The 23,141-nt window shown below is 39.5% G+C and overlaps 1 long non-coding RNA gene across 1 annotated transcript in view; it reads right to left on the minus strand.

The window, feature by feature from the left end:
* Nucleotides 1-23,141, minus strand: part of LOC140309998 (uncharacterized) — a 34,441-nt gene that overhangs the window by 3,240 nt on the left and 8,060 nt on the right. Inside the window, exons 2-3 of the long non-coding RNA XR_011916413.1 lie at nt 17,516-17,611; nt 1,120-1,197 (exon numbers count right to left, since the gene is read on the minus strand). This is a non-coding gene — a long non-coding RNA (uncharacterized lncRNA). The remainder of the gene's footprint in view (nt 1-1,119; nt 1,198-17,515; nt 17,612-23,141) is intronic.

The raw sequence follows: 23,141 nt of genomic DNA on the forward strand, positions 1-23,141 counted from the left end.
TTGGTGTAAAACTGTCTGATCTTCTTCTTTTTTTCCGCTTAACTATTCCCAACGCTTTAGCCTTTAATTTCACTCCTTGGTGAATACTGGTGAATATATTGTAAAGAATGTCTTATATTGTAGGAACAATAACTAAATTAAAGCAAAAAACCTTTGCTGACAGACCTATACTATCCTAAACCAGCACTGCAAACATAGATAGTCATACTATTCATCACGATTTATACAGAAAAATATTGGGGTTTTTTGTGCTCTCCCTTCATCCACAAAAAAGGATTTCATGACAAAGTGTCCCTTAGGAAACTGTGAAAGGCAGAAAGTTGTGTCGAGCATTGCCCCAAGTACAATAACGGGGTAGAGGAGTTGTAAGTCTTCATCTTCCTCTGTTAACTATTCCCAGTAGACTACAGTCAGATCCTTCAACTTTCTAACAGGAGGAAATTGATGCTGCTGATATGTAGATTGGTTATGTAGACACATAGATTGCTAACCTGACACATATGTACAATACTACAGGTGCACCCCACCTGCACAAAGCTGTGACAAACAGACACATCTTGTCACCATCCCATTCTTTGCCTCTCCTTTTTCTATCTCTGTCCATGCTTCTGAACCTTTGGGAGACATATTCTTTTTCATCTGTCAGTATGGATAGAAACAGACATGCTCGAAACACACAACAATGGCCTCACCAGCACCAAGGATGCTCTATGGTTTGTATGCTTGAAGCACTGCATTATCTCCTAAGTGTCTTGCAACCACAGTATGGTAAATAATGGATGCTCCTCTTCCTTCTCAAAAAAAAAAAAAACTCTTGTTCACTTTAGGGACCAGTCATGGTTTACCTTTCTTTGTCTCTAGAGAGATGGATAGCATTATGAGATGTGGGTCAGACAGTTTCATTAACACTGCATTACTCACTACGTATAATTCAATAAGCTATTTTACAGAAGCAATGCCACTCAAAATGTCTTACAGACTCTTCCATATAATATTCTCTGAGAAAAGGGATGCCAATACCACTGGTTCACACAGTAGCAGGGGATTTGTGAAATATACAGTACCCTTTAAAACAAGAGGGCCAAAAGAGGAATGCTTAAAAAGAGAGAGCTTAGTCACCTCAGAGATAAGCTGAACAGGCTTGGCATCCTCAGTGTTGCGACTCCAGTCATTTATGGGTCATCATCATCATCCAACCTGAAAACACAGCGTAGGTGTAATTGTTAAGTGATGTAGCTGTCTACACGTAGCTGTACACATTTCACAAATCTGATAAGGACTGAGACTATGAGAGTCCTCCCTGACTACTTGTTTCCAGATTCTTTGTACAATTAAATCAAAACTATAAGTAGGATTGGGTTAGACTGTGGTGTGCCACTTTATAACTAAGTCTCTCAGGTCTTCCTCTCCTGTTCATTCTGAGGTTACATCGAAAGAGTTTCAGCTATTGTGAATTATTTACTTGATTCACCATTCGGCCCTTTAACCTCTCAGAAAATGCACAGGCAGTCGGGGTTAAAAATACACTCCCGCAAGATCTTAGTTTGACTCTACATCCAAGTGTGAGCTTGTGAGCATATGTGCACGTGTGCAGTCAAGAAGTGGATTGAGAATATAAAACAGTATGTAACCTGAATCGCATAATGTACCTTCCTCTCTGTCTATCTCCCTCTCTTTTAAAGAAGAAGACACACGAACACACACACACAAGAACTCATCAGAGCATGATTATGTGGATATTTTCTGAGTCAGAAACCAGGCCATCCCAGATGGGATTATTATAACACAGCTTGATCTGTGCAAGAGCTATGTCTGTAAATGTGCAAGTCTGTGGGTGACACTGTGTGTCAGCGTCAGTGCATGTTTGTTGGACAGTAAGTGAATCCTGACCTAAATTAATGTGAGGGTGCAGTTCTTTGTGTCTGTGAAAGTATGAAATATATAACATGAAAGTAAAAGTAAGAGGGAATTTTCACATACATCTATGAAAACTGGCTCATATTCAATAAACAGCAGATGTAATAAATTATGATCTAAAATAAAGGTACTAGAAATACATGCCTGTCTATCAGCAAACCAACTGAGGCCTCAGTAGCTTAATCCTGACTGGGTGAATATTAATATCATCAAGCTTTGTATGCCCTAATAGATCCGCACACATGCACACACACACACACGCACACACACACATATCTACATCAACTTTTCTTCTCCTTGTTGTCCTGGTATATCCCTGCATGCAGCGAGGTTGTCATGGATACACCCAGACACATCCGCCATCCCAGAAGCGGGGGGATGCTGAGCGCTTCAGAGGGGCTGGCGCCGAGGCTTTTCCCCCACCTACCCCAAACCCTCAGCCCTCATCCTCTACCCCTTCCCCCTAATTGAATCCTCGTCCCTTATCCTTCCAGAAACTCGCCTCAATCTAAAAAAAAAATAAAAAGGCTCTTTTATTGTCAGCTGGGTAGGCCTTGAAACACTCAGCAGTTATCTTCTTGCAGTATTTTGGTATTATTTGCTCAAAGTTGGAATAGATTGTAATGTAAGTGAAACAGGATGAAACAATCAGGACTGAGCCATTTACAAAGAAATAGCACTCTAATAACAGTTTAACTCTTTCCTGAGAAAAGCTAAAGTAGATGTTGAAGCAAGAAAATGTGTATATGTGCATAGCCTCTGGGCTGTGGTTCATTCTGATCCTTTTCATTAGCCATTATCAATTATTAAACATACCACTTGCTTTAATGGTTCGATGTGGACAAACCCTCAGTCTACACACATCCACCCAGGTGACACACACACACTCATACACTATTCTTAATAGATCTCTTGGCCTGCTTTCAAAGCCACAGATGTGAATGTGGACATATAAACCTGCACATGACACAATGAACGTGCCCAAAGTGTTTAAAGGTAAAAAATAATCAGAATCACTATTTTCCCAAAGAAGGGGCAACTGGATCCTTTGATTTAAAGAACAAATTGTTTATTATTTCTCTGCAGATGTCTGTTTTACTATCTATCAAGTTATATTTGCAGTAAAAAAGGCACATCCTCCACTATGCGCTAAGGGAATGAAAGGGTTAATCTTCTAGGACATACCCCCTCCCATTCCTTCTCTCTTTGCCCTCCCTTTCATATTCTCCAGTATGGCAGTGCTCACTGCCTGCACATATGCTGAGAAAAATAATCCTCTATGATTGGAAGGCTAATTTGAAGTGTCAATTATTCTTATGCAAATCAAGGTACAGTTTCTCACGTCTGAAATGGGTTTGGGGGCTCAGATGTGTGAATGGGTGTGTACGTGTATGTATTTGCACGCACGAAACTCTCTCCAGAAAACATAAAGTACAATTCCACCCCCTCCACTCCAACACTCCATCTATACCTTTTAGCAAAAAAGCTGGCATACAGAGAGAGCCAGTGTACTGGGATGAGGATATTTGCATGCACAATGTCCACACTGAATGCCAGACAGATCAGAAATTGAGAATACTGTGTCAAAACAGTAACAAAGGCAGTGCAAATCAGACACCAAAACATTCAACAATACAGCGGCACAATTCTACGTCGTAATGTTCATAATGAAATCATGTTGGGTAAACAGGAACACAGAAAGCGCTTAATCATGGGAAGTATTTTGAGAGGACAAAACAATTTACAAAATTTTTTGTCATCTAAACACAGTAACATTCTCTTTTTAACAATTGCTATACCACAGGTACACAATGAATATAATCCCAGTGTCTGCACAAAGCCAGAAATACAAGATGATACTATTTAAAGAAGAGAAAAAGAAGAGAAGAGAAAAAGGTAAAAAAGAAATGGAGCAGTGTGTCCTTAAAAGAATGCATACTCCTTTTGATTATAGTTAAAACAAAGGACACAAACCTGAATCTGGGTGAGAAAGTTAGACTGACAAAGAGACAAAGTGAAGATGAAAAAAGTGAGTTTGCAGACAGATAGAGGACTCTCCAAACAGACTCTCCTGCCTGACCCTCTCAGCTGGTGTGGCAGTTCAAGTAAGAAAAAGGCTTTTCAGGCCCAAAACAGGATCAAACAACCTGCTGTAGAGTCTGGTTACACCATAACAATAGCTTACATTCACTCTCAGCTTCAACACATAAGCTTTTACCTCAAAGGGAGTAGAGGGAGAAAGAGTGTGGTATTGAGCATGGTTTGTACGGGTATGGGAGTATAGCGATATCTTAGACGATAATGGCGTTCAGCAGATTAGATGGTATCAGCCTACCATGTTTGTTTTCAACTCTCAGCTACTGCAGATCTACTGAAATCCATGCAGGCACTCTCAATCTCAAGGAAACTTGTACAAATTTTCAGAGAACGAAAGGTATGCTGATAGATAGTATTCAAACCTCTGGGATAAAGACAGCGAGAGAAATGGGAGCAATTGAGGACAGATCATTTTATGTAGCCAGGAAATTCTTTGAAACCTGAAAACCTGCAACTGACTAAATCAGTTATTGCCAGTCTGAGTTTGAATAAACCTCGAAAGGACTTTTAATTCTCTGGTGGATGACTTCTCTCAATTTGGTTTTCGATTATACATTGAAGATACATTGACAGACTCCTAAAGATACAACAAAGCCAACTACAAAAGCTATCCCAGTAAGCTTCACCTTCTACAGCAGACTATCTGAATAATCACACACCCTCAACAGACAGCTACTATCTGCTAGCCTGCTGAAACTTTGCTTCCAATGAACAGTAGCCTTGGCAGATTGTATTTGTTTTGCATTGGCTCAGTTGTTCTGGAGAAATTAGTATGCAGTCAGGGATGGGAGGGCTTGTCAAGATCAGGAAGAAATCTCTACCCATCCACTGGGTGAATCTACATTCATGAACAAGGTTGACAAGAAATCTGACTAGTGTAAAGACAAGAAGCAAATAAAATGGTGAAAAATACCCTGAATATTCTTTTTCATATGAGTGCACTGAGAACACCATCTTAGACAGGCCTGCGCTCTATCTGTCTGTCTCGTATGTCTGTTCATCTGTCAAGACATTCACTCTTCTTTTTTTTTTCTGTCTCACACCTTCTAGCACCTCTGTGCTTTTCGAAAACTATATGTCATGCATGTCAAAATGCTCAGGCCAGTCCTTTTGAGGGTGTTCTGCTGGACCATAGAGCGAATAAACATCCATGTCAGGCGAAAGCGATCTGGGGCCCTTCTCTCACTGAGGCTGGACTCTCCTGGGAAACACGCAGCTCATACAATGGATAGAGGAGGCCTTTTGTTGAGTCTCTGGGAGCTGCAGGGCTAGCTCTGGATCAAACAGGGATGGTGTGCATGTGCGTGCGTATATATTTCTGACACACGCACACACACACACACACAATGACAGACTTTCCTCATCTCTCTAAATTCAGTGTGACTAAGTAAACTCTGTCACCCTTTTCCAATCGTTACAGAGGGCAAGAAGATGAATTTGGAATAGCTAGCAGGAGAATGGTGAAGAGACAAAGAGAATGGTGACGTAAAGCTGTGTTGGACTGATTTAAAGTGGTTTAGTGTCAGTTTAAAGGGGCTTTCTGTTGTACCACATAAAGACCACAGTTCAAAGCTTGATGCTGGAGTCCCTCCTAAAGTCCATCACAGGGCAAGTCTATGGGGAAGAGTCTAATGCATGTTCATTATTTACTATTCGTGTTCGTTACACTTGTATGTAGCAGTTATCTTCGACACATTCTGACAAATTTGTACATTTAAAAAAAAATTTAAAGTGTAAAACACTGTCACGTCATTGTCAACGAACTGTGTTTATTGTGGCTGAATTGCATGATTAAATACAGTGACACTACAGACAGTAGAACACTAAATTGGTACACTTCCCTCTTTTATCCCAGAAGCCATTTTAATAAATTTCCATTGGAGACCGCTGCCTTGCTCCTGGCTGTGTGCCCCTCGTGTAGAATCTATGGGAATTCTCCTCACTAGAATGAACTCACACAGTCTGACCCTATTCATCCCAGAGACTGCACTTTCTCTGGGACTCCCCCTTTTCCAGTCGCACGATTTCCCACAGACCACCTCACTTGTCTCTCCCTCTCCAGCATTGCATCCTCCTTATTTCTCCCTACCTTCTCAAGCCCCCTCCCTCCCAAGTCTCTGCCTTGCTTTCAACTCCAATTTTGGGCACAATGAAGTTGTTCTGGCTGACAGTTTGGCCACTAGAATACGTGTTGTTTGAGCCTGCTGTGTGGCCCTGTAGTAGGCCCATTCTCCCCCTTGCTGGCTCAGTTACCGAAAGCCTTGTTGGTGGGATACTGAAGACATCCGTCCCCACACTCCCAACCTGACCCAAACAATTAGCCTAAAACCCCACCAAGGATCACCTCCACCTCCTCTCCACATACTTGCACAGAAATAGAAACACAAAACACTTGCAAGGCTACTTTCTATCAAAGCTTCAACTTCACAACATCTATAATTAGCTTTTGTCATGAATTTCAATCGTGAAAAAAATCTTCAAACCTTTTTCCTTAACATCTTCAATCTGTTATCCATCTGTTATTGTGAAGTCATTGCCACAACAAAGCCAAGTTGACCTGATTTACTCAGTTACTCCATGTCTTGTAGGACGTGTCAGATAAGGTTCTGTATTGGGGTCAGCTGTAAAGACAAAGCCCGCAGCCCTCTCTCCTCTGTCGCTTTCAGTAAGCATCAACCGGCCTCCCTGTCCCTCTCCCCCCATGCCTCCCGAAATCCCTCTTTTTCTTCCCCAGTGTTCTCTCCAGTTTCTTTGCTCAGTGAGTTAGCAAACAAAAACAAAAATGTGCACTATAAATATTCTTTCTGTGTGTATCCCTTCTGATGTTAACACACACAAAAGAACACATACACAAGCACACAGAAGCCAGGACATGAGAAAGTAGCTTGGAGAGGCCCTGATGGGGAGACCATATGTCCAGGCGTTGTATATCAGTCGGCTCACCCCCATCGCTCTGCCAGACCACCATAACTTAGTTTGTCCTCAGCACAAAGTTTGGTCCAAGCTTGGCTGGGTTCATTAGGAACCTATTCTCTGGAACCAATGAAGCTCAACAGACCTCCAACAAAGGAGCTAATCACACCAAATTCTGCTCCCACCCTAGTCCTTATATTTGGTCTCTGTCTAAAATCTTTACCTCCATCATTTACGTTACCAAATACAAGGAATCTTTGGCAAAGAAGTAACTTAAGTATAATGACAAAACAGTCATCACCTTCCATTCTTTTCTGTCTCAACAAACTATGGCACAGAAACAAACATGTCTCTGCAGCCCTCTCACACACACAGTTGTTTACATAGATGAGTAGACTAAAGTAGTTTCATGTTCTCACCTGACAGACATTTTCCTGTCTTGGATGTGTGTGTGTGTTTTTTTTTAATGTTGTGGGATTTGTGTCTGCCCACAATCTGTTGTATGTGAATGTGAGAGTTTTCCTGAGCTAAAGGATGTAGTTAACTGACACTGGACGGCCTCAGGGTTCAGAATACTTGAAATGACCTTGAACCTCAGAATTCTCCATTCCCATGAAGGCAGGGACACCAAATATGTCTGTATATTGGCACCTGTGTTTATTTATTGTACACAAAATCAACTCTACCAAAATTCTACAACAAAGTCAGCTTTGAACTTTTAAAGTTAAAAAAGTTATATATTTTTTTCTCTGAAAAAACACGATTTAAATATATTCTTGCTAGTTATTGTCTAAAAGTGAATAGACTTCATGTGCGGATTACATCTGAGGTAGCATTGCTCATTTACATGGGTGGATGTCTGCCCCACCTACCCCCAGCATGTAGTGACTGTATTTGCTCACCCTGCATCCAGCAGAGATGGAGGCTTGCTCCATACAATGTCCCCTACTGTGCACACAGGCTAAAGGCAAGCATGATTGTGGTTGATCTGGACATGGCTTAAATAAACAGACATTGTACACACAGGATGGTCCCAAAACACACAAAGACATGCACAAACACATGTGTACTGATGTGCATGGAGATGAAGAGGACTTGGTGGGTTAGGGATGGTGGTAGGGGGTACTCATGGTGAAGGGAGAAGCAGCAAGGGGTGGTAAAGGCCATGCCACTGGCCTCTGCTTGGACACAAATGTCAGCGGCATGACCACCTGTATACAGAGACCCAGCAGTGAGAAAAGCACAGGAGATGATCAAGGAGAAGCAGATAAAGAAGAGAGGAAAAACAACAGCCTTCAAGGATACATTAGATGGGAATAAAATGCTTAACATTTAGGTAAGGAAGACATTTTCAGACTGAAGATACAAGCTTGTTTTTGCATGTTTGTGTTGTTTCGCTTCAGAAAGGGACAAAGAGTTACCAAGACATAAAAAGGCAACATCTTTAAAGGTAATAACTCTGAAGCCATTTTTATTGTTCACACATGCTTTCTACCTCTCCTGTTCTACACCCCATCAGTGTTGACTATTTCAGCTCTTAGAAAGTGGTTAGATAACACATTGCCCTCTGCATTGCTAAAACCACTGACTACAAGTTCTGAACTTGTACTTGAATATTGCAACAGATACAAACATACATAGGATATAAAGTGTGAGTCTGTGAGAGTTTCTTCTTTTTTTTTTTTAATGGTCAAAACACAATGAAGCACAGTTCACAGTACTTTAAAAACAAACAAAATTCACAAGTTCTCCATATAGGGAGATGAAATCCACTTATCCCCCAGGGAACAACATATACCATTTACAATGTGATGTATTTTCTTGCATCTAAATGCATATACACGCATTCCCATTCATTTCCATTTATTTTGAGTAGCTGTGTCCTTATTCATATTAATCTGAACTGGTGCTAAAAGTATTTGCATCATGTCGATTTAAACACAAAATTAGAACATTTCTGTTGACCAAAACTGCCCTTTTTTAAATGATATTTCAGGTAAAATTTGTCATAATTTCTGTTCTAGATTAAATATCCCTCATCTCTTTATTTTAAAACAATGCAAGGTTAACTAGTTGTTAGCGAGACTGTAAGTTTGTCTGCTTGTTCAGCTTATACAATGAATTTACACTTTAATTAAAGTATTTAGTTGAGAAACACACACAATATCCAGATGACCACGCTGAAGAATTTGAATGCCCCAATTTCCTGGGGAAAAAAACCCAGCAACAGCTGATTCCCTGAACTCAAACCGGGGGCCATCTTTCTCACAGTATGCTCTGTCTTCAGAGGAAAATAAATAAATGAATATATAAAAAGAAAAAAGAGTCCTGCATCTTGACTCTTAATACATTTTTCCACCCCACTTCTTCATTTCCTTTCGTTTCCTCCATTTCCAGCCTATGACTGGAATCGCAGAATAGTTCCTCAGTGACAGCAGTCAGTTGTACTCATCACAGACACTTCTACAGATCCTCTGCCAGGCAGTGGTGATTTGTGCCTGTGTTAAGGCAGAAATACTCTTTGCCTTTTTCACAATACAGATTGCTGCCATTATCTGGAACTATTCCTCTAGATGGCACAAAAAAGAGGAGGAAAACATGGAGGAGAAAAGGATGAAGGAATTTCACCAAACTGTGCATGAATTGCTGATGAAACCTGAGTGACAATTTGATGTGCAATTGTCTGTGTCACTTACAGATACATTGTCATAGCTGATTTCCATTTTGTAGAACCAAGCTTTAGTGAGTACAATGTATTGGCACTAGACTGTTTTCAACAGTCTAATCAATATCCCATCATTTTATGGGTATAGCTGATGGGGACTAAATTGGGTTTGTAGATTAACTTTGGTTAGTATAAATGCATTCATGCAAAATGTTATCTCACACACGTATCTTACACTAGGCCAAGTCTTTCTATTGTGACAAAACCTGAAAAAAAATCCAAAGAATGTGGAGTAAATTGTAGCAGAAATGCAAATTCAACACTGCCCCTTTTCACACTAAGGACTGAAATCCAATCCTTTGTGGCCACTGGGCACTGATGGTGGGAAAACTGTGAGGAAAGGGGGTTCCTTTGGTCAATCAGTTGGGCTGTAAATGAGCCAGTGGCCGAGCAGGAGAGATGGTGTGCCAGTGGTGTGCTCCCTGCTAATTGATTGCTTCTACTAACAGGAGCATATAATGTGTTCTATTGTTCATCCTTTGCCCATGTTCATTAAGCCAGGAAGCAGTGTGATCTTTCCTTTTTGTCTTGTCCCCTTTCTCTGCACTCACACCCCTCCCAATCCTCTTTTTCTTCCTACCTCCTTTTTTTCAGCCCTTGTTTCTCTCTGGTGCTGAATGGGAAAGATGATACAAAGGTGGTATGACAAGCAAAACATCCCTCATCATCCCCAGAAACATAGTGGGGCAGAAAGAAGGGCAGATGGAAGGAAGAGAGTAGATGTCTGGTAAGATGGTGAAAGAAGGGATCATTGATGGAGGGATGAGAGAAAGCATGGGGGGAATGGTGTTAGATTACAGGGGAATAAGGAAAGGCGACACAATTAAAGAGTGAAAAAAGATAGTGATCATAAAAGCACTCACACTGTTTATTTCTCTCCACTCCCCATATCCAGCCCTTTTCTGTTCCTGCCAGGTTTTTACCTGCTCCAACCTTCCCCAAAACCTTTGTTTTGTTTGTTTTGTTTACTATGCCCTCATCCTCCCTCCTCTTATCCCCATATTGCCCCTTTTTTACCCACCTCCTATTCCCACTTCTGATTCCTACTCTGTTTCTACTTCCTACTTAATGAGGTGGTGGGACAATCCTATCATTGTTGCATGCCTGGAACTTACCATGGACCGAAACAATTGCTGTTTACCCATACCCTAGAAGTGTCACAGCCTGGACCATATCCTCTTCATTACAGCTGAGCCAACTCTGATTAAGTCTGTTCTGCAAGTGCAACAATAAGCCAACGGACCTGCTGCTAACAGTGGTACTTCCTTTCTGTCTTTTCAGTCATGACTTCAGCTGCCTCCGTTAGCTAGCCTCAGTCTCCCTCTGATGTGCTTATTCATTTCCATAAATGAACAATAAAGAGAATCCTATTTACTATAGTAGAAGGATGGAAAAAAATCGAGAAGTAGACAAAGCAAAATGAAACAGAGAAGGAATGGGGTAAATGGGAAAGTATTTAAAAAATCATTAGCTGAATCTGGTCTACTTTAAAAATGACCTTCATAATCTAGGACAAAGCTAATTTCTTTATTATAAATTCCCACTTGGGCTGAACATGCTGCAGGCAGTGGAAATATGACTGACTGCTCAAAATAACAGAAAACTCTCCTTCCATAATTTTTCAGATAATAAAAAAATGGTATGGATGTAGTGTTATCAAGCCAATGCTTGTGGCAAAGACACGCTGAATCAGTGGATTGAAAGCCTTTTCACTCAACCAGATCCTTCTGCTCTGCAGCCTGTAACAGAAGTATGCTAACAGCACTATGCAAAACAGCATCATGAATATGCTTAATTAGGTGGGACTAGTGTAATTTTTCTGGGTTATGGGATGTGACATTTGTGGGGCAGGAGCATACATCAGTGTAAGCGCGACTGACGAATGCAAATCCCTTTCTCTGCAATGAGACTTATTATGCTTAAAATATACAGTTTGCCTTTAAACACATAATACACACAGCTGCGAGAAAAATACCAAATACCTTGCAAACACACATCACATATATAGGCATGCATCCACATACTCGAGCAGATATACCCACGCAGATAAGGAGAGTTAGATACATATTGTAAAGAAACCAAAAAAACACTGTCTGCAGCAACAAACAGAAACACTAAAGACAGAGTTTTTTGCAGAGAAATTAAGGTTATATCCTTCTAAAAGTAGTAGACATGGGGAAATCCGGGAAACACAAATACCTGATTATAATAAGGGAAACATGAAATAAGAAATAGAATGAAACATAGCCTTGGAAGGCATGGAGGCACAAAGATGGCTATTGCCAAGCTGCAACATCAAGTAAGGGCTCATGTGCAAAAATGTGCAAAAATATATCTTTTAGTAATGAGCTTCAGACATTTTTGGCAGCTAACACAAAATGCTTTTCTACTGACTCCTCCACACGTAACTTATATCTTTTTTTTGTGAAATACCTGTTAGAATAACAGAACTAGAGGCTTTTTCCCCCACTGACACTGAATCATGAAGCATCAGTTACAATATATATAGTATGTTTTGTTCTCTTTTATGCTGTTCAGCTCGGATGAACCTTCAAAAGACCTGAACATGTGAATTCACAAATGAGGATAGGTACGTGGCCATGGGCACACAGCCAAAAGCATCTGTTAATAATTGGATCATATTCTTTGCCACCAGACCAAACACACACACACAGAAGTGTGCACACCTTCAACACAACTCTCTAGTTCTTCAGAGAGAACCAATTTAACCATACTGTACCGAACCCCCGCGTAACCTCTGGTTTCTCTCTTTGCCTTGCCATGCACCTTTCTCTTTCCCCATTCACCCTTAGACACTCTTAGAGACACACACACACACACACAAACACACTGATATGCACAGAACGCTCCCACAATCCACCGCCCTGCCACACATACCGAAGGGGAGGATACATCCCTCATAGCACCCAGGAAAATTAACTTGACATTTGATGCAGACATAAAAAAAATATATTTTGGTGAGGGAAGGAGTAAAAATAAACAAAGTATACCACAGTAGAGATAGCATAAGCCCATGCCTTGTTCACCCTTCCCCACTCCACCCGCCCAGAGATGCATACAAGGGGTATTTCTGCGATCTGCAATGCAGACGCCACTGGGTTCCCACTAAAAAAAATAAAAAATAAAGAATGAGCCTCATCATACGTCCTTGTCAGTATCTGCTGTCTGTCCCTCATTGTTTCCATCTATTATGATGCCGGCACTCCATTTTCATATTCACTCCCCCTATTTGCGCTTTTTCCATTTTAAAGCATCCTGAAAAAAATATATGTAACAATGTCGGAGACTCAATTAAATGGTGAACACATTTGAAATCATGTCACACCATTTAAGCCATTCATTGTGAATACACAAATTCATGATGAAGGATGATGAAGTTCTCTGTAGCTGTTGCATTTCTCAAAATCTTTGCTTTGTTTCCTAAAATGGCCATTTACATAGTCTGATATCTCTTAGTTGATTGTGCAAATGTGAATAATCCTCCTAAATTCTATAACCAGTTAACAAAACAAGAAAAAAACAATATAATGGTTGCTTGTGTCTACAAAACAATAGCAATGACAGGTCACTAGTTTACTCTGGGTATGGTCTACCTACAGTTTTATGTCAACACTCCAGAAAGAAAAGCGTGATCTTGCATACGATTAATGACTACATCTAATGCCTCTTAGTAGCATCAGCAAGGAGCCCCAACACCACGAGTCAATGCAAGCCACAATTACTGCATTATTATGCAGTCCTGCAGCTTAGAATCTTATACACATTCAATGTGCAGTGATACCACAGACTGCTGGTGTCTGTCTCAATATCTCCTGCATTAGACATGCAGGAATGTTAACATTATTATGCACAATTGTGAATGTCTGTCTGCTTATGCCCTCCCCCTTTCTCCACTTCTATATTGTGTCTGCGGGTTAGTCTCTGTGTGTGTGTGTGTATGTATGTATGTGTGTGTGTGGGTGTGTGTGCATGGTATCTGAAAGAAGGAGGAGGCTGTTATCATTTAAATGGAATTTTTTTAAATGTCCATTTTTTGTATGCAAGTTTACAAGTTTGCCGATTGCTGTACGTTTACGCGACTAAATATTTTAATGCAGAGCAGGTATTGATTTCACACAAAAAAACTAAACAAAAAACATTTAGCAGAGCGATTCATTTTTAAGTTTGAAGATCTTACTTTTGTAATTCCTAAATATACAGGCTCTTTAAATAGCTTTAGGACAGAATTTAAATGATCTGTAATGAACAAGGCACATTTGAACATTTAACTCATCCGAACACACGTTGTGCAAAACTGTGTAAGAAAAACAATGATACAAATTTTCAAACAAAACCAAATACTCTTTTTTCTTTGCTGATGAGTCTGTAAAGATAGCGTACCCTTTAGACTGCTTTAAATGTTGAGAATAAGAAGAACATCAAATCTCAAGAGATATTGCAAAAACAAATCGAGGGAAAAAACTAGGTTGCTATTACCTGATATTAGCAGTTACTGAACACTCGTGAAAATGTCATGTATGATAAAGCTGAAGTTTTTATTGCGAATTTCGAGGAAGAGAGGTGTTACTGTCATTAGCGTCTTTGTCACTAATATGTGCTTTGCATTTCTCCAAGGCAGCGCCATGAACATATTGCATCATCCCTAGGTGTGTACACACACACACATAATGCATCACTGTTTGCAGGCGGCGCATCACATTTGCATTCACTGCGTTTTACAGTCTTCACTGAACGCTATCTAATTTGTTGCGTCAAAGAAAAATAACGTATGACTCTTTGAATAAAAGAAGAAGACACAAAACGTATATATTGCCTCTGCATTTTCAGTCAACATATCTAACCAATATTAATATGGGGGAGGAAAGTCTTAAGAAGAGATTTAGAATCAGATTCAAAACCAGTACAGTTTTATTTGTCTTTATGTGTCATTATTTTAAAGAAAAAATCTCAAGCATGTATTAAATAAGTCCATTGCATCCCTCTCTACTCATACAAAATCTCCTCCTGCCACACCGTTATTTCCTCCTGCCAGCAATTTGCATTTATTTGCATGATTTCCACAATGTGCATATCCTTTGTTCTGAATGTATGATGATGCAGAAGAACTCCCCCCACACACACACACACAGCCTTGTAACATGCCCACTGTGAAAGATACTTGAATGTTGGATGAACAAAAAAATCTTTATGTTTTAATTATGAATTGATACAATGAAATTTCTGCAAATCCAAACTCAAATCCCTACAAGCGACAAACATGATTATGTTGCGCCTGAGAATAAGAAGAAATAAGATAAGTTCTAGTTTTGCAGAATTTTTGAACAACCATGGAAAAGACATATTGTCCTATCGCTAAGAGGCATGAGCATCTGCAATATATAGCATGGGGACTGCATCCAAGCATGAAATATGGAATAACTTGACAAATAGGAAATAGGAAAATTATAGATGGAAACTAAATCACTGAAAAGACCATTTTCACATATTGTACAATATTTCCGTAAATAATTCACTATTTCCTCCTTTGGTTGCCTCCCTGGCTTTAGCCATCGTTTATAGTTTCTGCTGTGACCTGATCAAAAAGAATTAAGCCTTTGCAGTTACAATGCTTTCTTTACTGTGTAAAAAAAGATTTTTTATTTTTTTTGTTTGTGAATGGAAGATTTGCGGTGTCTTCCTGAATGCTGGCATCTTTTGTTCTGTATTTTTGTTTTATCCATACAGACCAGACAACATCCAGCCTCCCACAGTCGAACACACTCTGACACTTGAGCACTCCTTAATCATACAGACACATGCAGATGACTTCATTAATCGCTGTGGGCTAGCACCGATGGCACAGAAGCCGACCTACAAGGCTGGAGGGTTTATATTCTGAGAATACGGGTGCTACATTATAAATACTTATTCCCGCTGGCACCCTAACACGAAGCAGCTGCACCACAAATACACATATCTAGGAGATGATTATGACTATCGCAAAGTAAATGAGGAGATGACGTATAAACAAACTGTACTTTGATGTACTGTGTTTTCTTTGGTACTTACTGTAACATTAAGCCAACAAGAGTAAAGTAAATTTACAATGTAAATGTTTTTGTTTAGTCACAGCTGTGAAATATTTTGTATATATCATATGAACTGTATGTACAGTACTAAAAAAAAGGGGGAAAAGTGGTTAGATAAATAAGAATCCTTTTTCAAGTGAAAATATCTCCTGGTCTTTTAAATACGTCTATCTGCAAAGATTGTGAGCTGACCTGGCTTCCTGTTTCAAAGGCCAATCCATGACCCTGCCATGCTCGCCATACAGAAATAGCTGATTGGGAGTTTAGATGTTTCTCATTCAACAAAAAGCCATCTTTCTAAATAAATAAATCAGAATCATATATAGATGTCTAAAGACACTGGCGTACAAATAGGGGCAAGGTTTTTGGCTTGGAGATGAGACTGAGATATCTGGTGTTATGTCTTTACATGTGAAGAAAACATTCACAAGGATGCTCCAAAGAGTTTGCGTTTACTGTATCTGATTGGATCTGCTTGTGAAAACTAAGCATTGAACAACTATAAATGCAAGATTGAATGGATTAAAAAAACTATTGCTGGAGCAATAAAAACAGAGCTATGAAGGCAGAAATCTTAACTGTACAAAACAGAAACTGAGGTGTGCTGCAGAGGTCTCTCTGTGGAATAGTTTACATGGCTACAGAGTTAAGCACTGACTTTTCCTACTGAGTGACCTTCCCTGCCCTTCTAATTGGCCTTTTTGAAAAGTTCACCAAATGTGTGCGAGTACTGGGAGTAATTAGAACCAGTGATACCACAATATAGTGAGACCCAAGGGTGCTGACATACCACCTCTCCTCCTCAGCCCCTTAATTTTTCTTTCTCTTTTCATTTATTTATATATTTGGTGCCATTGTGCAGATAATGATAAGACAGGTGCTAAAATATCTTATGAATTCTGCTTACAGGGACATGGCTGTTTTGTTATTTCAGATAGCTGTGTACAGTGTTGTGTACTTTCTATCCCTATACTTCACAGCACCTCTGTGTCTGAACAGGTCACATAGTCATAAGAAAAAAGGTGTATAAGTTCAAATAAAGACAGCACAAATGAAAATCAGCTAATATATAGTTAGTATTTCCTGTCTAAGAGACCACGCTCAGCTCATTAAAATGTTTCCCTGTCTTCAATAAGATAAAATGTCACATGTTATAATTGTGGGGGGTTTAATTGATTGAGCAAGATGTCCTGCACGGAAATCTAACGCTGCCAGGGTGGAGAGTAATTACTGTTGCATAGATTTTAGTAGCTAGAGGAGATTACTGACATCACTCCTTGGCTGAAGCTACCATAAGTGCATGTGCGTGTTGTTGTGATGATGATTTGTGAGCAGTAACCTTTGTTTCCCCTGTGCCCATCATCTTTGGTATGAACCACAGGGCAAAGAATGGGTCATGGGATTTGATATTGCCCACGATCACATCGCCTGAGCTCCCCTTCAAGCCGCTGTTATTCTGTTTACTGTGTCCTCTGGACCACTACTAACATCTATGCCTGCATCCAACAGACATGGGCTAACTTTGCTGCAGGCAAACAGATCCACATGGACACAGACTCACACATCAGCAGATATAGGCACAGAGGGAGAAGAACTATTAAAACCACTGCTAACCAAGAGATGTAGCTATTTTTGACATATTCTTCAAAAAGATTATGTTGATTATGTAAGACATAAGCAGAGATTAATATCTATTGGATGCAATGTGGCAAGTTATTTATCAATTACTAAAAAAATATACACAGGCACATGTTGGTTATCAACCAAATCTCACCTCACATGGCTCCGGTGGAGAGAAAAATCCCAGAGATCTTGTGATGAACTCTACTTCCTGCTGAATGCAGCTCTTCACAGCTACCTTTTTCCATCACTGCAGCAATAAAACACAAACACATACGGAGGAAGTGACTATGTTTACCAAGACATAACCTTTAAGTGTTAAAAACTATGTTTCCACTAAATAGATTTTTTTTTTAAAGGAATGACAGCAAGCATGCAGTTATTTGACAGAAGAAGGAAGTAGAAGTAGTATTTGAAAGTTTGCTTTAATTAATTTAAAATGGCAATAACTTTTTACAAACATATTCTCAACCTTTATAGTCAAACATGAAATCTCTTCGTTTTATTTTTTAATGTCAAGCTGAAACATTTCAATAAGGAACTTAATTTACGGTAAATCTTTACTTCGAAATATGCAGTAATGTGACTGATATTTCTGAATATATCAAGATCAAAATTTGATGTCGTAGGAAACACACACGGGGTGGACATGGCAAACTTTATTGCATCTATAAACAATTATCTTTGTTTGTTTTTTTGTGATTTTCTTTGCTTTTTATTTTCTTTTATCCTTTAACCCTGTAAGCAAATGTGACTGCTGGCATTCCCCCCATGCAAAGACAAGTTGAAGAGACTGCAGTCAAACACTGGTCAGATGTCAACAATCATGTCCTCAAATGACAAAATATGCACTTTTGACATGAGAAAGATTGACCCCCACACCTCTCTTTTTAAATCTTTCTGTTTTTAATTTTCATCTAAAAGCTACAATTTTTTTTCTTTCATATGCCACTCATAACTGATGAGTAGAGAATTTGTAATATATATAAAGCATGTAATGTACGTGCTTTCTTTCTTCTGCCTTTTTGTTCAGGTGTGCTCCCAAGTTACTGTGAGAATCTTCTGGTTTGTCAGTATCAAACTGACAGATGCCACATTTTATCAGAGCTCCACATCAGAGCTCTCACACACATACAAAACCACAGGCACACTATCAGCATGCTGTAAGCCAATGATTATTGATAAACCCACACACCATTCTTTTAGTGTAGCTGTTTTATTCATGTTTTTATTTCCTCAAATAAATGCGATTTTTCAGATCCTGAAAATTACATTTACAAAAGACATCTACATTTAACTGAGACTTCATCTGTAATGAAAACAGTTACAGGCTATCTTTTTACAGGCCACACTGTCAAACTCATCTCTGCAATGTTTTACACATCTGAGAATGTCTTGTGGTTGTGTGGCAAACCAGTGTGTGCATGTGCATGTGTGTTTTAGGCCCTACGGCAGAGTTTAGGGTAACTATACAGCACTACCCCCTCCATCTTCACTTAGTTCCCTTTGCGGCTTGTGTGGCTTGTCTCATCTCATCTCCCTCCTGCTCCTCTATCTCCTTCCTTCGCTCAGCACTTCCCCACCACGCTCATAGCTGACATGTGTGTAAGGTGGGCAAGTGGAGAGATGGGGGATGTGGTGGGGGGTAGGATGGAGGCTCGCTGGCAACAACGGGTTGTTGCCTTTCTTTCTCTGAAACTGTACTGTGGTGATGCCCTAGATGCTAAATGTAATGCAAAATGCACAGGTGGAATTTAAAAAAAAAAGACACCTATGTGAGCTGCACTGATTTGAAACAAAGTGCAATTTAAATCTGGAATCATCACACCTAGACTGGAGTGATGCGGTTGTAATTGTGCCTTTCTGACAATGTGTGACTCCTCACCCATTTCACCTGCCTTAATGACAAAAGGAGGAAACCATAGAACAAAAGCGTTTCCTGTACATGAGGTGTATGTTCTCTCCACCCCGGCAGCTTACAGTGTTTCATTATCCAAAGTTGAGGTCTGTTTTGCCACCCAGCTCCCCCATGCTGTCTCTCTCATTTCCTCTCAGTAACAATCCATTAGACAACGACAGGCTCAAACTCACAGCCGTTTAATTATTCTCACTTCTTTGGCAGCATGCCGGAGCGTACCACTCATCAGCGGAAACAGGGAGGAACGGACGGGGCACAGCTGATTCTATGTGTATACAAAAAAGCATATAAAAGAGGGACAATGGGCTGACTGTACAAGGATGTACAGCTCAAGTAATTCAAATAGTGATTCACACATTTATAGTGCATGAGGAGGCTGATTATATTGGGGAGAACACACATGTATCTACAGAAATATACAAAGCAAATTTTACAGAAGCAGTAAATTGTAACAAGACACAAATACCTCAGTTAACATTGTTTCCTAAGGTGGTGGAAACACCGTATAGGGTGCATGTGTGTGTGTGTGTGTGTATGCATGAGTGTGTTGATGCCCAAAAACTGGGGATGATGTGTGGCGTAATTCATCTTGAATAATATCCTGCACGTTCTTTTTCATGCTCAGGAGCACTTCATGATGAAAGAGAATGCTAATGCCATGTCTGTATCACACTGAACACTGTGTGTTTATGTGCTGGAAGAGTGTGCGCGTGTGCCCGTTTGTATGCCATCTCGCAAAGCAAATTTATGATAATTAACAGATAGGAGAGGTCAGCTGCAGTGTGTGTATGTGACGGTGAGAGTGAGTTAGAGACAAGAAGACAGAAAATGATAGGCTGAACATGGCTGATTTGCATAAACTGGAAACACTGTCACCGACTTTCTTTCTTTGCTCCAAAGCTTTTGTATTGTCATTGCTGCTGTAACAGCTTTAAAAAAAAGGTAGCATGCAAGTATTATCTGTAACTGCTCACAGAAAGACACATTTGCATATTGTTGTCCTTTAAAGTTCCAGAAACTACACAATACATTTGTCATATAAACTCTCTTTATTGTACACGTAGTTTTATTTTTATAATATATGGAATATTACAGGGGCAAGAACTTCAAAAATTATATCAAATAATAATCAACACTGTTCAAAATCATAGTTATATATAATGAAATGGATTGTGTGTCCAATTATTATGCATTGTAAAATAGACCTTAGCTAAGTCAAACTCACAAATTATTTCTTGAGAAGGAAAAACATATCTATAGTCAATTGAGATTCTGAAACTATTAGTAAACAGCAATTTTGCTCTGATAAAAGGGGTGCCAGGATTAGAGAACTAAACAAGAGTTGATGTGGTGCTGACAGCAATCAAACAAATGAATACATGTGAGAGGAATTCTTAGCATGCAAAACTGCCGACGACAGTAACTAAACGATTGACTTCCAGATCTCTGTCCTGCCCCTATACTACACAAAAATTTATATGCGCTAATGTGTATGCGTACGTGTCTGTGCCAGCGGACATTTTAGGTCTACCCTCCCCACACTCTCTATTGCCAAACGCCTTAAGATGGTGGCACCTTGAGGCAGAGAGAGACACTCATACAGAAAGCCAATCTCCTCCTCCCTTTCCCCCTTCTTCCACCTCAGGTCTTCACGACAACACAGGACAGACTACCCCCCCACCCTTCCCGCCATAACCCTTAGCCCCCCTAATAAATATTTAATCCACCTCTCTCTAATAAGGACATTAGGCAAGTACACCCCAGCCCTGGCGTATATGCATGAGTCCTTTCTCATCAAATTTACATAAAAGGACCAGATGCTAATGCGAGCATAGCAACCACTGCTCGCTATTCTATATGCACTGGCACTGGCTCTGGTCTGAGGGCCCATATAATTTAATTGCTGCACAGCATATATTTTTCAAACGATTCACCGTATTCAAATAGTACACGGGCCTCGATGCTGTACGCTTTACAAAGAGCAGAAAGATGGGCATATTCTAATTGTGGTAGGGGCACGTCTGCAGTATTTATGCTTTTTTTTTTAATGTTTCTGAAGCTCCTCCTCTCATACATAATAGACGGGCTTATGCAAAGCGTGAAAAGGAAATATTCTCCATGTTTAGAGAGTGAATACAAGAGCGCTGTGTTTTACAGAATCAGAGCTTGAGCAGAAATGAATTATCAATTTTAGGGTAAAAGCCAAATAAACTTTGAATGAAGAAGACTGACACCATTTGGGGTTTTAGAATGACAAATTGAAAGTCAATACTGCAAAAAACTATTCTGATTATATATTGGAGACAAGTACATTGACATTGACTGATTGTGGATTTATATACTGTGAGTGCTATGTTACACCCTCACGTGAATGTAGTGTAAAGCATACAGCATGCAAAGACTGAAACTGGTGTTTGTAATTAATAGGGAATGAATAATGCAGTGACATAAAAAATACATTATTTACACCCTTTCATCTTGAAGAAAGCAAATTTCAGATGCAAGTATACTAATTCATTTATAGTGCAGGTTATTTGCATAATCAAAAGCCAAGAGAGTACAAATACGCTGGAAGACAGGCTGAAAGCGTTCTTTAGACTTTAGACAGATTTAACAATTGTGTGCACAGCCTGATTGTGCACAGCTGTTGTAACAATGTTTATATCTAATCACATGGCCAGTAATGTGGTTGTATACTGTACTAGTTAGCTGTTGTTATCTTGAATTTCTTTAAAGTATTATCCATTCATGCAACAATGATTGAATTATAATTTGACAAAATACTTGTATGCGCATTAAATGTGGATACACTTAAAAAATGAACTGAGATAGCATGAACAATATTTATCTTATATAAGAATATATGTAAATATATTCTTAAAAATATATATTTCTTTGGTTCAAATGTTTCACATCTCAATTGGTTTAACTTCAAAAATGTACTTTTGTCCTGTTTATCACATATACACATACATTTTTGTTTTGTTGCCTCCAGATTGAGCTTTTCGTTGAATCCTGACGAGGCTTTATGCTCAGTTATGAGATTTAAGAGAAATACGTGTGTCATTGAGGAATCTTAACAACCATAGTGATTTTAGATTTATAATTCAGGTAAGGTGTTAGTTTCAATTTCAAGACAGCTGAATTAGGCTTTACTCTAGTGTTGTTGCTTAGAATTCATGTCACCTTCAAGGTCAGTCAAGAGCTTAAAGTACAGAGTTTTAGGTAAAATGATAACATTTACATTTAACCTTAGTTTAGGAGCATCTGCACTCTAAATTACTAATCACTTTAGTTCTAGGGTCTAAGCACCAGTCATAAAACTGTAGATACCCAAAAATGCACTTCTTGGATTAAAACTTTTTCTCAGCTCCTGCTAAAGATTTTTTTATAAACAAAAGGACCTGAATAATCTGACAATCTGACAACAGCAAACCCCCAGATGACATTTATCAATGACTTTCAAACTCATTGCCATTAGTTTGCTTATGGAACAGATATTTGGAAGTACATTTATGCAAAGAAGTTGACAAACATGTTGGCTATGCATATCCACACAGTTAGATAAAGGGGAGGGCCATACAGTGTGGCAGAGCACAGCATGCCCGCTGCTCCCCACAAGACGCTCAAGTGGCCATGCATGATGTCATTAAAAAGGGCTGAGCCATGACATTCCTCAGTGGATTATTGGCTGGCTGGTCTGCTATGGAGGGCGGTTGATCAGATCCCTGTTAATCGACAATGACACCATTACTGAGAGCAGTAGCACCTTCCAAGCCTCCGTGTGTGTCGGTATGTGTGTGTATAAAAACACACACACACACACACATGTATGTACATAGATATATGTACATACATGATT

This window comes from Leuresthes tenuis, unplaced genomic scaffold (assembly GCF_036924035.1).
Source record: "Leuresthes tenuis unplaced genomic scaffold, fLeuTen1.0.hap1 SCAF_6, whole genome shotgun sequence".
NCBI classification, from domain to species: Eukaryota; Metazoa; Chordata; class Actinopteri; order Atheriniformes; family Atherinopsidae; genus Leuresthes; species Leuresthes tenuis.